We start from the raw sequence: 15600 nt of genomic DNA, 5'->3' as shown, positions 1-15600 counted from the left end.
CAATATTTCTGTTTTTCCTGGAGCATCGACAACACTTCATGTGCACGTTGTGCCCTTCCCTTCTTCTGATAAAAGGTCAGATGTCTGAGAACCCATCTAACAGGCACTACTCGTATCCAACTGTTGCTCCACAGATCTTACTCTAGTTTGGAACACTTCAGCTGGTTTTGACGCTAATACATTTTTTTGTTACAGCAGTCACTCTCTGTAACTGCTTTAACAGAACAGAGAACAGCAGTAACAGAACAGCCATACGACAGAGTGGTTATCAATGGGCACTGTCCTTCGTGGACTAAATGTTGCTAGTGAAGTACTCCAGGTTTCATTGCTGGGCCCACTGTTGTTTTCATTATTTATTAATGATATTTGGGAAGGTATATCAGGCTTAATGTCTAAGTTTGAAGATTATACAAAGATTGGCAGGGTGATTAACAACAGTAATGACCGTATGCTACAGCAACAAGATCTAGGAAACGGGTGGATGGGCAGTGGAAGTTTAACATTGACAAATGCAAGGTACTGCCACTGGGTAGCAGTAACCCCAGAGTAAATTATCATCTGTGTGGTACTATGCTCAGGGTAGTGGAGAATGAAAAAGACCTCGGGGTAATTGTTCAGTCAGATATGAAATACTCTGAGCATTGCAAATATGCTGCCAGGAGCTCGTGGTATATGTCAATCATATACAGAAACTTTGGTAGCGGGGATGAGGAGGTGATTATCCCTTTGTATAAGGCCATGGTTAGGCCGCAGCTTGAGTAATGTATACAGGTCTGGAGGCTTCACATTAGGAAGGATACAGATAAGGGCAACCAGATTAGAACAAAAAGGTTGCTCTTACGTAGAAAGGCTTCAAGTTCTGCAAATTGCGGCGTCTGGAGACTAGGCACCCGCGAGGTTATCTGATTGATGTGTTTAAAACTTTGAATGGGTTGAGTAAGCTAAATATTAATGGCATTCTTTCTCTTGCCGAGACCACACACACACACACACACACACACACATGAGCAGGCATAAATTCAAGGAAGAGCTAGATAAATTGTTAAAGAGTAGGGATTGGTGAAGTGTGTTTTTTTTTTGCCTTAATTGAGGAATAAGCTTGCCTTCTTGCATCATCTGCCATTACTACTAGTTGTTGGGCGCCCTGGGACTTCTTCATCATGCTGACATTTAAATTGTTTATACCAATATGCAACGACGCTGTTAATCTAGGCAGTCTTCTGCATAAACAGCGACCATTTCTTCGTGGATTGTTTTGGGTGTTTTCCCTTACGCAAAGAGGATCTGAATCACAGATGTGTATTGCAATTTATTCACTGGGACACTTCATTCAGCGCTGCAGAGGAAAAAAATGAATTGTCTGATCGAAACCAAAATTTGTGTGGTTGCTATAGACATTAAAGTATCAAACAAGATAAAAATTATCTTTCTGTCACTACTTCTGGATGAATGCAAATCTTTTTTTTTAAACCCCCTTGTGGATATTTAATACCTTGAAGGTATTATAGATCCACAAGCACGCGTTCATAACATAACTCTATTATGTTTGTAGAAATGTGTGTGTTCACGGGTCAATTTCTATGTTGTGTGCGGGCAGAAAAACCTAGAATAAGTCACTGGGAGAACCTACACTCTCTTCCTAATGGGATCGACTAACTCCAGGACTAGTACTTTAGAAATTCCTCAGTCGCGGACGTGAATCGAACGAAGATCCAAAAGAGTAGCAGAGGGCGATATATATCACACCGATTGTCACTTTTCGAGAAATATGTGAAGGAAGGCTGTTCCGGAAGACAGGAGTAGAAGAGATAAATGAGGAAGTGAAAAAGTTGGCTCTGAGTTTTGGAGTTGACAGTGAATTGATGCTTACTGATGTCGACACGTGTTCTGACTGGTTTGGAAGAGAGAGATAGAGGGAGAATTATAGAAGCCAATTAAGAAGAACAGCGCCTATGGATATGTCTATAGAAAAGACATTCATCAGAAATTGAATTAAGATAGAGTGGTGAGACTTTGTAACAGAGAGACGGGTCATTAATTAACCTGAATTATTATTAATCCTCTAAACTGACTGAATTAACAGTCAGTTTAGAAGATTGAGAAAGGCTTTGCAAGTGCCATCCCACATATTGTTTAGAAGAAAATTAATAGCCAGAGCGAAAAACGTCCGTGTTTTGGATTTTTTTTTTAATGCAGAGGAAGTACTATTTTGATGTGCTTGTGTTTGCAGGGGGGGGGGAGATTACAGTCAATCCCTAATATATGTGGACTGGGTTTTAGAAGGGTTGCAATTAAGTGTCTTCCCCCTATTGTTGAATTTCTCGGAAATCGGCATTTAAAAAATTGGTGGTGGATAGTAATAGTGGCATGTGATGCAAGAAAGCAAGCGTATGAGCTTATGTAGCATCAGCCAAAGGGGAGGAAAAAAAAAAAAAAAAAATTCGCACAACCATTCCCTCTACATGTTTGTCCATTTCCTCCTTAAATTTATTCAACCTGTCAACTTCCACAACGACAGATGGAAGTTTGTTCCAGCAATTAATCACCCGCTGGCTAAAGGCAAATTTCCGCACATCTATTATACAACTGTCTTTCCTCGATTTAAATTTATGCCCCCTTAGGTTCGTAATCTGAACAAGTGGAAGAATCCCATCAGAATTCAGCGTGCTCAATCTATTCAAGGCCTTATACACCTCAATGAGATCACCTAGCAGGTGCCTAGTTCGGCATCTTGTTTAAATAAAAACAAAAAATTCTCTCCTGCAGGCAAAAGAAGATTTTGCCATCTTGAGCAATATGGACAATGCAGCTCACCCTGTGAACTTATAAAGAAATCTTGCGCTGCTGTATCATTGGGTCGGAGTATCTGAAGACGTGGAAATCGCAGAGAAAGTTCTGTGGTGTATGGAAGGAACGACACAACGAAAAGAGATGTTCGTGTCGGACGGCGCCTGGATTTCTCCCATCTCCGCAACGAAAAGAGATGTTGGTTTATACTTTATACGAAGAACGTCTGCCGGAAGTTATGTGGAACTGGTGAACCAAGGCTCTGGTCAAACTCATTTTCCACGCGAACTTCAATACATTATCCTTTGCTCCAGTCCGAAAACTCGATTACTAAGTTAGTTTTGGACAAAAAAAAAAAAAAAAAAAAAAAAATTCATATTCGGGCCACCCAAAAAAAACTCATCGGCCCGTGTGTGTTATGTCCATAAATTGCGTGGTTTCTGGTCGATTTGTCTGGACGATGCGGGGGGGGGGGGCGAACTTGCTATACACTCTTGAGAATGACTGATTGAGTCGGCCACGGAGTGATAAAAATGCCCATAAAATTTCTTCACGTCAATAACAGGATTCGAACCCGGGCCTTTTCCTTCCGGTGTGTTCCACTGTGCTACTCCCGCAGACAGTCAATTTCGGACTTCTTCCTTAACTTTGTTTGTGATGAGTCGAAATAGGAAAGTTGTGCATGACACTGCCACGTGGCTAAGCCAGCCAAGAAATTCCCCTCTCGCAGAGTAACATTACTGAGGATGTTCTTTCATGTATTATGGACTCGCCCGCATCATACTCGATCATTTATGTATCGATAAAAATAAATGAAAGTTGCATAATGAATTCTCGCTAGCAGAAATCGATGCTGTGCTCTGAGATTGCTTCACGTCCTCGCGTGGACAGGTGTTTCCGTTATGTACAGTGAAAGAGGCAGAGATTGTTGCGACATTAAAAATGTGTATGTAGCTTGCGAAAGCGAGTAGTTGCAACTAGAATGGGGCTCTGGTACCACGTAGCAGCAATCGTTCATACAGTTGATCCGATCCGATCCGATCCTCCCAAATCCGGCAATTCATTTTCCAACTATTGTTAGGAAAATAGGCGAACCGGCAAACTGTCCAAGAAGCATATGAACAATGTGCAGGTGAAAATTTCACCTCAAAGTCCTAAAAGTTTTAGGCTATTATAGCCCTTCTTTCTTGTAATTGTTTAATCTTTGTTATGTCTGTGCAACGATTACAAATCTTTGTTAATGTGTCACTTGTATACTCTCTTCCGCTGTAAACCCTTCAGATACCATAGTACAGCGTAGGTACTTTGAGTACTAATTCTGTTTCAATATTTTTCTTCCAATAAACCGATATCCATTCTTGGAAAAAAAAAAAAAAATTATCGATAGTAGGGACCAGGTGTACAATAATGTAGTTTCATATACAATATATTGCTTAAAAATGTTCTACTTAAATTTGGGTACGACCATTAGAATTTACAAGTGTATGAATCGTTAATATGGATTGTTTTGAAATTACCACATATCGATTCACGCAAATTTGATACCTTTCTCTTCTCTTAGCAGCGATGTACTCACAATCAAGATTACCAAATTATTCATATTTACTTTTGAACTTCGCAAAACGTTTTGCAATTTGTGCATGGAAGCAGGTCTGGATTAGTTGTAGTAACCGGCGTCCTAGTTGCCGGGCCAGTTCGTTCCTGCATGGAAGCATTAAACTGACAAATTCACTAACCAACTCATGAAGCGTGGCATCCACAATAGCTTTCACTTGCCTATTTACCGCCTTAAAAAAAAAAAAAAAAAAAAAGTATTCACCCAGAAGTAGTTATGATAGAAGGTTAAAATCAAGACTGTATTACACTTTTTCAACTGTCACTACACAAAATGACATTTTTCTACCTCTTAGCACGCTTCAGCAGACCAGTTTTGTAAAAGTCCTCCGACCCTCCTTCAAACCACGACTCGGCAGCCGAAATCACATCATCAGCAGCAAAATGTTTTCCACGAAAAAAGGAATTCAGGGCATTAAAGAGGAAGAAATCAGAGGGTTCCAGATCGATGGAATAAACAGGTTTTGGCAATATTTTGCGGCACATCGACAACATTGTGCACATTATGTTCTTTTCTTCTTTTGATAAGGAGTCAGAAGCCTGGGAACCCATCCAGCAGCCACTTTACTCATATGCAATCGTTGATAGATAAATGTTCGGCACAGATCCTGCACTAATACGGCGAGCTTCCAGGATTAATATTTCAGTTTTTTCAACACTCTTTTGTTACAGCAGCTACTGGACATTCTGGGATTTCTTAATCGTGTACTGAGGTTCTTCTACAATTTGAATTGTTTATACAGATGTGCAACATCAGTTAATATGGGCAGGCTTCTCCATAAACAGCGACCATTTCTTCGTGGATTGTTTCACTGATCATCTGATTGAATCAGTGATCTGTATTCTACTTTATCCATTGTGACACTTCACTTCATTCAGCATTGCAAAGAAAAGAAAAAAAAAGAATTGTGTGAAAGAAACCAAAAGTTGTGGTTGCTGTAGAGATTAAGGTATCAAACAAAAAAAATTCTTTGAATCACAAATACTTCTGGGTAAACCCAAATTTTTTGAGCCCCTTTCGTGCTTTGCTCCTACTGTATTGCACAATGTTATACTTTTCGTGGTGCTGTTTGTTACTTTTTCTCGAAAAGTATGATGGCGAAAGCTCTAACTACAACTAAGAAAAAAAGTGTTTTCTTATGGGTCTTAATTTTTTTTTTTATAGTAAAGGATACACTTTGCGGTGTCTATTAAAACGCAGAATTTTTTGCACTTTTTTTTTTTATTATATAGGATGGAAAGTTAATCATTTTTAAAAATTAATAAAAAATGAATTCCGTAGAATATTTTGTTTTCACATACTTCTGTAGCCTGTAATGGAGTTTCTTTTATATTTTTAAATCGAGAAAAAAAATTCACACTGTGACCGAGTTAAAAAATCGGTCTCAGGTGAGGGTAGCATGATTTTTGATTTTTTTTCTCTCTGAAAATCTTGTTTTTCGTCAAGCAAATTGACCATAGAACAGACAATTTACTAACAATTATTAAAGGGCAATATGGCCGGCCTAATTGCTGATGCGCCTAAAACCCTACAACAATAACCAACCAGCAATATTATGAAAATAATCATTGGTATCGAATCTGCTTGCACAGCGCGACTTTCAAATAGAAACAAACTCAAGGAAAATTCAATTCTTACGGTTTTTTTTTTGTTTTTTTTGAAATGGCGCATTTATAGACAGTTTTGTCTCTCCGAATTCCCTGAAATGCTCACAGAATTTAGGTTTATGCTATTCTCCTCAGAGATGTTTCTGGGCGAGTGTCAACAACAGAAACGGACTCAGGTGAGTTGCTGCCAATTCTACACATATTAGCATTTTAAACAAAGAAAATATAAATGAATTTTCTGTTTATACTCCGGAACAACCACAAAGTCAGAGAAGTTAACAAATAGAGAAAACAAATTACAAAAACATCTTATTTAGTAGTTGAGTTGGATCGCGAAGTGTTTTTTTCTTACGGGGAATAACTGTTTAATTATTAAAAATGATCAGATATATATATATATATACACAATGGCGTAGCTACCATGTAGGCAGGTAAGGCAATTGCCTCCGGGCCCGGACCCTTTAGGGGCCAGGCGTCTTTGGCTATCTCCTGTTTTTGCAATTTTCATTAATTAAGTAGGGGTCCGAACATGTTTGCTTCCGGTCCCGAAAAAGGGTAGCTACGCTACTGACTATATACTTACTAACTTACAAAACTGGCATCTCGTCAGGTGACAACGGCCAGGACTGCAAGCAAAGTATCAACACCTGTCTTCATCTCATTTCGGATGTAAACTCAAGCCAAAGGGTAAAAAGCATAAACGTAAATAAAAATGAGAATAAAAATTTTGTTACCCTCTGGAAACAGAAATTTCTGTTGTCGATTCCAGTTTTTAATTTCTCCTCTTCTTTTGTATCAACTGTAAAGTTCACCAGCTATTTTCAAAAAATAAAAACCCACCCTTTTAATCCTTGTAAAATTTTTCATTTTGTTCACAAAATTCTCATTTATTTCGGTAACAAAAAAAAAAAGAATTCTCATTTTAATTTAGGTTTTGCCTTTTACCCTTTTTTGGCTGGTGGTTTACATCAGAAATGAAGACGTGTTGCTATTTTGCTTGAAATCCAGACCGTTGACACCTGACGAGAAGCTAGTGTTGTAAGTTGGGTGGCAAACAAAATTTGTCAATTTTGTAATTACTTTTCTCTTATTATACGTTTCTTCGTTCGCTTCTATCACTATCTCCCTCATTTTTTTTCTTTCACTTTATTGTCCATACAGTGCATAGGTTTATGCATTTGCTGCCTTTTCCTCTTTTTTGTTTCATTTTTCTGCCTTCTTGTTTCCATTTGTTATTCTAACACACACACACACACACACACACACACACACACACACACACACACACACACACACACACACACACACACAATGACTTGCATGTCTAAAAATAGCATTCTCAGGATAATGTTTGGTTAAATCTCCAGCCTTTATGACAGCCTGTATAGTATCCGTGGGATACTCTCCACCATCCAAGTAGCGACCAGTTAATTTGTTTATGGGCAGTCCTTCCTCACGCGCACTCGACGATCCAATTCATGATCGAAGTCAGGACTCTGGGCTGGCCAATCCCAATTTTTGATGCTCATGTGTGAAGTGTTGTCCTAATGATACAGGTATGGACTATCACCCGACGTGCTGCCGCAACGTAGAGAACGACCGTCAGACTTGTAGACGATGTACCGAAACCAGTTATCCCAAAGGACAGCTTTCCATTTTCTTTTAATATAAGGTTTTAAGCGCATCAGTGACTAAGACCATATTGCACCATATGTGTGCAAGTTGTATGTTCTGTGGTCGAAAAATCAGGCCACCTTCACTTGAGACCGACTAACCCAGCCACATTGTGAAAAATTCCTATAAAATCTCCTCACTTCTTCGACGGTATTCGAACAGGACGGCAATTCTACAAACTGTGTTACCCACGAGGGCAACAATTACACACACGCGCTAAAAACAAATTTTCGCACATCTATTTTAAAACCATTCTTTTTTCAATTTAAGTTTGTTTCATGAACAGTTTAGAATAGCATCGTTATTAAGTTACCCCAATTCATCTGAAGCCTTAACACTTCAAATAAGGTCTCCTCACAGATGCCTGGTTTCCGGGCGTTGGAATTTCCAGAATGGAACTGTTTCTTCATAACGATTGTGTGGAATTTGTCCTGACTTGATCTTCTCTGCACCCATTCCAACAGATCCACATCTTTCTCAAAACTGTCTCTTTTAGATTTGTTTGCAGTATTCAAGATGCAGTGTAACAATTGCCTTATACAACGGTATAAATCACCTCATTGTACCTACCGGCAAAACTCCTATATATCATTGACAGAACCTCATGAGCCGTCCAAACAGTCCATCTATACTCGTCAAAGAATTCACACCCAAATGTACAATTACTCTCATATCTTTTTTCGTTCTCCACTTCCTTGAGTGTGATACTGCCCAGCTGGTATGTTATTCTGGAATTACTGCTGTCCATATGTACTACCATCCGTTTATCATTGTTAAACGCAGAATTTCCGCTTCTCAGCCATCTACCTAATTTTTTTTTTTTTTTTTTTGGTCTTGCTGCAGTATTACGTTTTGATTCCTGTCAATAACCACGTTACCAACCTTTGTATATAATTGGCAAACTTAGACAATAAGCTTGATATACTTTCATCAGCATTGTTAACTAATATTGAAAACAGTATAGGGCAGGGGTGGCGAACCTATGGCACGCATGATATAAATTTGTTGGGCACGCGGAATTCAGAGCTTCCCAAAAAAAAAAATTTTCAAACTTCGAAACATCACTCCAGGAATCCACCTTGAATCGTGACCTACGCACGCTCGTTCTCTCTGCCAGACATGTGGTGACATCACACCATTCAGTAAATAGCTGTATTCATGCAGTGATTTGTTTGAAGTTGTATGGTGAGACGTACTGACGACATTGTGACAAAATTGTGTGATTAAATGTCCTGAATATCGTCTTCCAAGGGGCACGCGAAAAATTCAGAGGGGCCGCGCGGATAATGTTTTAAAAGATTTAAGCCAGTTTTGCCACGCCCTTAAAAAAGGTCCGTCACCCCTGGTATAGGGCCTAGCATTAAATCCTGAAGAATTCAACTAATAGCATTAATCCAAGAAACTGTCTTCTCCTACTCAACCATTCCTTTATCCACAGCAGTAACTTTCCTTGAATGCCACGCTACTCCAATCTGTACAACAGTCATTTTGTGGAACAGTATCAAAAGCTTTATTGAAAAAATAAATATGATGCCGAAGACTTATTTTCAAAAGATTATTTTTTTTTTTGCATTTTTCCTGGAACATACAAGTACTGTATGTACAATATATGGTAACTATCAGCTAACTAACTTCATGAGTTAATAATATTCACTGCTGCTCTCTGGTATTGCTGCATTTGAGAATGACAGCGCTAGTAAGATAATACTTTACTATCCTTATACTTTCTCGTAGGATTTCTCCCGAAATCCAAGGAATTACAAGACAGGATCTGGTCACTGCTTTGGAATTTCTGCCACCAAATCCGGAAATTTGGAAGTTGCCGGATTTGATGGTTTTACTACTCAATGCTTCCCTCCAAAACTTTCCTGACTTTGTTTAGGCCACGTTTGCTTTCGATGAACTGTTGTTCCGTGACCGATAGGAGATCGGGCTAATTCCCTTCCTTGAAGTAGTAATTCGCATTATTTTGACTTGCAAGAAACCTCTTGACAGCTGTAATGGCTAAGCAAACATCCGCTGACTACATCTGCTGTTGCGGATAACGGTGACAAAGTAATTTGTACTCGGGTGGCATTATGGTGTCACACCTCAGTCTGCTGCGATCTGTCAGAAGCGAGCTGTTTGGGCCATTATGGATTGTTTTCCACAGCAAAAATTATCTTCAGCGAAAACATTGCCGTGATTAGCGACACAAAAGAAACACTTCTTACCCAACTGTTATCGCTGTGTATCCTATGGATACCTTATCATGTTTGCATTAGTTTTGCCCAAACTTAACCAACATCAGCGTCATGTGGCTATCTGACTGCTAATCTGTTATTTAATTGATTTTAATGCAACGAACATGACGTTAGATAGAAAGAGAGAAAAGAAAAAGTATATTCCAGGGGGTGGTTTAGGGAGATTGGTCAATAACTGAAAAAATAAAATAAATTTCACGGCTGCGAGGCGTTGTTTCCTGTTTGTAAACTGCGCGATTTACACGTCCTATAATACATCCACTAATGGCTTTTTGTGGCTGGCAATGATTGACGCTGTCCGTAGACCCAGGACTCTCAAATTCACGGGTCGGAACCGCTTCGTTCTTCCACATGTGTGGAATTGTGCCTTTCTCGGGACCAGCTGTGCGTCAGCCTTTGGGAATTGGCTTCCACATTGCGAAACTGACATACGTTTCTTTTCTTCCATTGTTCATTGAGGATGACGGGGATGGAGCCTTACAGACCTTATGCGTCAAGAGGCACGAGTCAGTGAACGTCATTCATTCATTGTCAGCAAGGTCTCCTACGCATGACAAAGTCCTTGGATGGAGCAAAAGGAAAGTGTTTTGGCAGGGTGAAAAACGACTTCGTGACTACTGAGGTGCTCCGTGACACTAGCATATGCAGCTGCTTGGACTCCGTGCACGCACGTCCACTTGCGACACCCTCCCGGATTTCCGGGATTGACGAGGTGAACGTTGAATACCTATTCCCTACCCCTTCACCTTTTAATTACAATAACGTTGTTCCTTGGCGAGGATGGCCAAGGAGCACCAGCGCACTCATGGCCTTCCTCAAGCATACTTCACTATGTTAATGGTGCACTTCATTGTACTCTAGCCGTGTCCAGGTAGAAATAACCTCTCATTTACGCAATTACCCCTCTTCCAAGTCGTCCATAATAATCATTTAGAATTTAAAATAACGCTCCATGGAGGTTATTTTTGTAAATTTACCCGCTTTCCCCGAGAACTCACTCCCACGAACAGTGAACTTCGTCGCAGCATTTATGCTGCGTTATCAGCTTTGCTCATCTTCGCAGCTTATTGACTCTATTCGATTATATTTTCAAAAAGATTTTGAAATCTTTTTGAAATACATTCCAAAGGGAAGATATGCCTTTGAAACCATTCTCATTTCAGCATATCCATGTGGTATCCTTAAACTAGCAATAATCTCAACTTCATTCAATCCTTAAAAAGCACTGACACGTACATAAGTTATTTAAATTTTATTTATTTCGTATGATGTGATCAATACACGAAGGAACCAGTTTTTTCTTGCTTCCTTCGTATATCGTGGCCGGGATATCCAACCAACCGGTTGGTTCGGCACCATCGTGATATCCAGCCCGAGGCGGGAATCGAACCCGCGACCTTTGGATTGCCACGCAGGCACTTTACCTACCCCTCTAGCCCGGTCGGCAGTTACTTACATGGTTGAACGGTAAGATCAAACCACTCTGTCCTTAACCTTGTTCACTTTCATTCCTGCTCAACACATCCAGCGAAATATATTTTTTCTTTAGCTATGCTATTGATTACAATAAATTCTCTATTTCTTAGTTGAAGATGTACACTTGATTCTTCAGAACGATAACATTCTTCAATCATCGAACTTTAGAAAGTGATTAATAGACAAACTGATCTTACCAGAGCCAGTTCAAAGCTGGTCCTCTGTGATCGTACCCGGTTCCGCTATGTGCAACAGAAATTATTTTTATAATATATAAAAATAATTTCTGTTGCACATACCTCAACGAATTATTCACGCAACATTTTGTAGTACTTTACTAATTTCCTCCTCGATTTTTAATAAAAACCGAGACGTAACATACTTCAAGAATCTTCTGTGATTTAATAATATAAACAGCAACATATACTTCATATCGTAGTATGCGGTTAACATTTTTGTAATGCATTTTATTCATTTCCTCCTGAATTTCAATAACAACTTAAAGACAAACAACGTACTTTGCGTTTCATCTGTAATTAATATAAGTAAAATTATTAATGCATTATTTATATATTTAGTAAAACTTAGAACAAAAGAAAACGAGAAAATTAAAAACAATTACTTCATATGCGCAGACTGAGAATATTTCTAAAAACATTTATTCATCCAATCAGAGTAGGAACAAGAGGATTGCAACAAACAATATCCAGTGGTGCTTCAGCTACAGCAAACAGATCCCAATAATGGGAAAACTAATGAAGTGTACAGAATTTTTGCTGTACCCTAATGAAGTTTACAAATTTTTTTTTTTTAAATCCTTTTAATGAATCCTAATCTGTTAAAACTTGCTTTACTACTTCTCTCCATGAATAGCGAATGAAAACTTGAGGCATTTTTAGATGACAGAATGCGTCGGTAGACATTTACATCGGACAGGTTGGAAGCGCGGAAAGCACTTAAACCGCAAGCTGATGCAATCATCCATCCAGCGATAGATGATTGCATTGTCATCTTGTATTTAGGCGTAGCAAATTTTCGCAGGTGACGGGATTCAAACTTCAACATTTGGTCCAGTAGCAGTCAACCGGTGTTTGCTTCCAAATAACACTACCTGAAACGACTGTTGAAGAGAAAATGGGGGGGGGGGGGATTCTGCAACAGCATATCCTTATGCAAGTTCTGAGTTTCAGCCAGGTAGCATCTTATTAGAATGCTTAAATGACGCAGAAAGCTGACAGTATGCATCCCCCCCCCAACGTTCCTCCAAAAACAGATTAGATGTTCACTATTAGTGACCATCCAATTCCACTTTGCTAAATTTCTTATCTCGGCCTCGATGTGAGGTAATTTATTCCAATAATTTACACGTCATGGTCTCTTTATTAGGAAGATCGGGTAACAACATACTGGACCGCCGCTAGTCCAAATAACCGCTACGGCACGACGTGGAACGAAGTCAGCAAGGTGTTGAAAAGTGACGCGAAGAAGTCTGCACCATTCGTGTAACAAAATCGTTCTAAGTTTGCTCAAGTGATGGTGGCGGAGGATTTTGCCAACGAAAACGCCTTTCTGGTTCATCCCACAGATGCTCAGTGGAATTGAAGTTCGATTGTTTCCGCTGACCAGGATAGATAACTGAAGTCTTCCCCTACTCGTTCACGCATTTCACGGTGGATGATTGCATTGTCATCTTGTAAATATCCTTGATAGTAATAAACATAATACATTGCTGGGTGTAGTCGATTCTCAAAACGATATTCAGATGTGGTCTGGCATTAATTGATCTGTCGCTTGAAAGCAATTAACGCTTGATCATCCACTCCAGATGAGAACCTTTCACGTCAACTCCTATTTTCGATATTATTGCTTCTGTTCACGAATGTTTTCCGGGCTTTTTTTTATCTATTAGCCAGAGTCGAATGACACTAATCTTTGAACACTCAAGTCAGCCATCCTTTCTGAACGCGCACTGACAGTGCGCGTTTAGAATACTTAACAGAATATTCAGAATTACAGAATACTTAACGTATTCTGTAACCCCAGGAACGAACCACTTTTAATCGTCTACAACTTTCTTTCGCTTAATAAAATAAAGTCTATAGAACTTAGTACAGCATACATTCTTTAGTGAATCATGTTGTCAACAAGCAGCGTCAGGTAATGCGAAGTAATCCCCTCCGTCTAACGCACGCCCATGAAGTCCACCGTGGAATTGGCAACCAAAAAGTGTAGAAAATGAGACCTATTAGGAGGGATGTAATTACACGAGGGTGTGCGTGGGGGAAAGGAGGGGGCTGTATACCTGCTAAATGATCTTTATGGACATTCCCGAACGTGTTTGCTGCCGTTATGCGGATGCTTTTACGTTGTTTTCGCCACGGAACTCGCAACAAACTTGTGACTCTCCGTCCCTACTTGCACGCAGTTCTCGCACGCCATCCGGTGGTGCAACACAACACGATGGAGTCAGATTGAGTGTAGGCAAGCAGTCACGGAGAGAGACTCCCGTTACGTTCGAGTCAGATAACTTTCGTAACAGCCGAAACGAAATTCCACTCATTGACAAAGCGAATGTCTCCTCAACTGCGACGAACACTGGCTTCCCTGCATCGCAGGAAACGAACTTCCCATTTCGGCTATGGAAAGCATTTTAGCGTTGCTTAAGGCAAGCATGATTGACGTCGGACAGGAGGCAGTTGACTGCAACAAATTAAGTCTACGTCTTTTTCGTACTGCGCGCCATGGAAACAAAATTAAATGATCGTATTTGAAATGGGTGGGACTCTGACCACCAGGCATTGAACCCCAGAATGAAATGTAGTTGTCCATACTGTGTGGAGAGTAACAGCGGAAAAGCATCCATTAATTTTTCTATTGGCATTCACCAGATTCCCTAAAGGTGAGGACCGAAAATTACATTTCAAATAAACAAAGTTCTGCTTATACTCCGGTACGGCCACTGATTAATGATTGCGTCATTTTGACGCAATCATTAATCATATTATCAGTCACTTACCCCCAAATTCGAACCTCTTTTTGTACATATTTTTATTTATTTACACAGGCAATCCCGATTCATGAAGTTCTTATACAGAAACAAATACATGGAACAATAGAAATAAGAATGAAATACAATAATCTTGATATAATTAAAACCATTTAAATATGCACATAAAATCGTGTTAAAATAAAAATTAGTTAATGTGTTTTCACCTGAGAAATATTCTTAAACGTGTAATGTTCTTAATGTTTTTAGTTCCATCTAAATTGAAGCCATTCATCAACACCTTCAAATGATGTTGAAAGCAACGCTAATAAAGGGATCCGAATCAGATGATTACTAATGAAAAAGTAGTTTATGGAAAAATTCTTCCGTTCAATGTGATTTATGTTAAAAATATTGTTTACATTTTTGATATTTAGATATGAATAAGCAATATTTATTAATCCAAAGTTTATTTAACACTCAGAAAGAAAGCAATCATTTAGCCACTTAAGCAGTAGCCACCTTTTATAAGTCCATGTATTTGTCTTCTAATAGATGGTGGTTTAAGATGATATTTAGCATTAGCATTAGCATTAGTAGAGGCATTTGATGCAAGAAAGCAAGCTTATGCAGCATCAGCCAAAAAAAAAAAAAAAAAAAAAAAAAAAAAAAGTAACATAAATAAATAAAAATAACCACTTCCACTTCACCCCTCTGTTCGTTCGAAATACCTGTCCAGCTGAGCCTTAAACTTATTTAGGCTATCAACTTCCACGACAAGGGATGGAAGTCTGTTCCACCCACCAACCACCCGCTGGCTAAAGGCAAATTTCCGCACATCTATCCTACATCTGTCTTTCCTCAATTTGAATTTATGCCCTCTCAGGTGATTTTTCTGAGCTAGAGGAAGAATCCCATCAGCATTGAGCATGCTCAAACCATTCAAGGCTTTGTACACCTCTATCAGATCACCCCGCTGGTGCCTAGTTTCCAGACACTGTAATTTGCAAAACTTAAGCCTTTCTTCGTAAGAGAACCCCTTTGTCCCATTCACCAATCTAGTTGCCCTTCTCTGTACTCGTTCCAGCAGCTCTACATCCTTCCTGAAATGAGGCCTCCAGGCCTGTATACAGTACTCTAGGTGTGGCCTGACCATTGCCTTATACAAGGGAATAATCACCTCCTTATCCCTGCTAGAAAAATTCCTATATA

General features: G+C 39.3%; 1 protein-coding gene across 4 annotated transcripts in view; it reads right to left on the bottom strand.

Annotated features, from left to right (window-relative positions):
* LOC150090482 (alpha-1-inhibitor 3-like) overlaps positions 1 to 15600 on the bottom strand; it is a 183827-nt gene that overhangs the window by 110199 nt on the left and 58028 nt on the right. The window lies entirely within an intron of this gene.

Source organism: Mastigoproctus giganteus, chromosome 1 (assembly GCF_048544385.1).
Source record: "Mastigoproctus giganteus isolate SK-2022 chromosome 1, ASM4854438v1, whole genome shotgun sequence".
Taxonomy (NCBI): Eukaryota; Metazoa; Arthropoda; class Arachnida; order Uropygi; family Thelyphonidae; genus Mastigoproctus; species Mastigoproctus giganteus.
The sequence above is the reverse complement of the archived record's forward strand: the minus strand, read 5'-3'. Positions and strand labels throughout refer to the sequence as shown.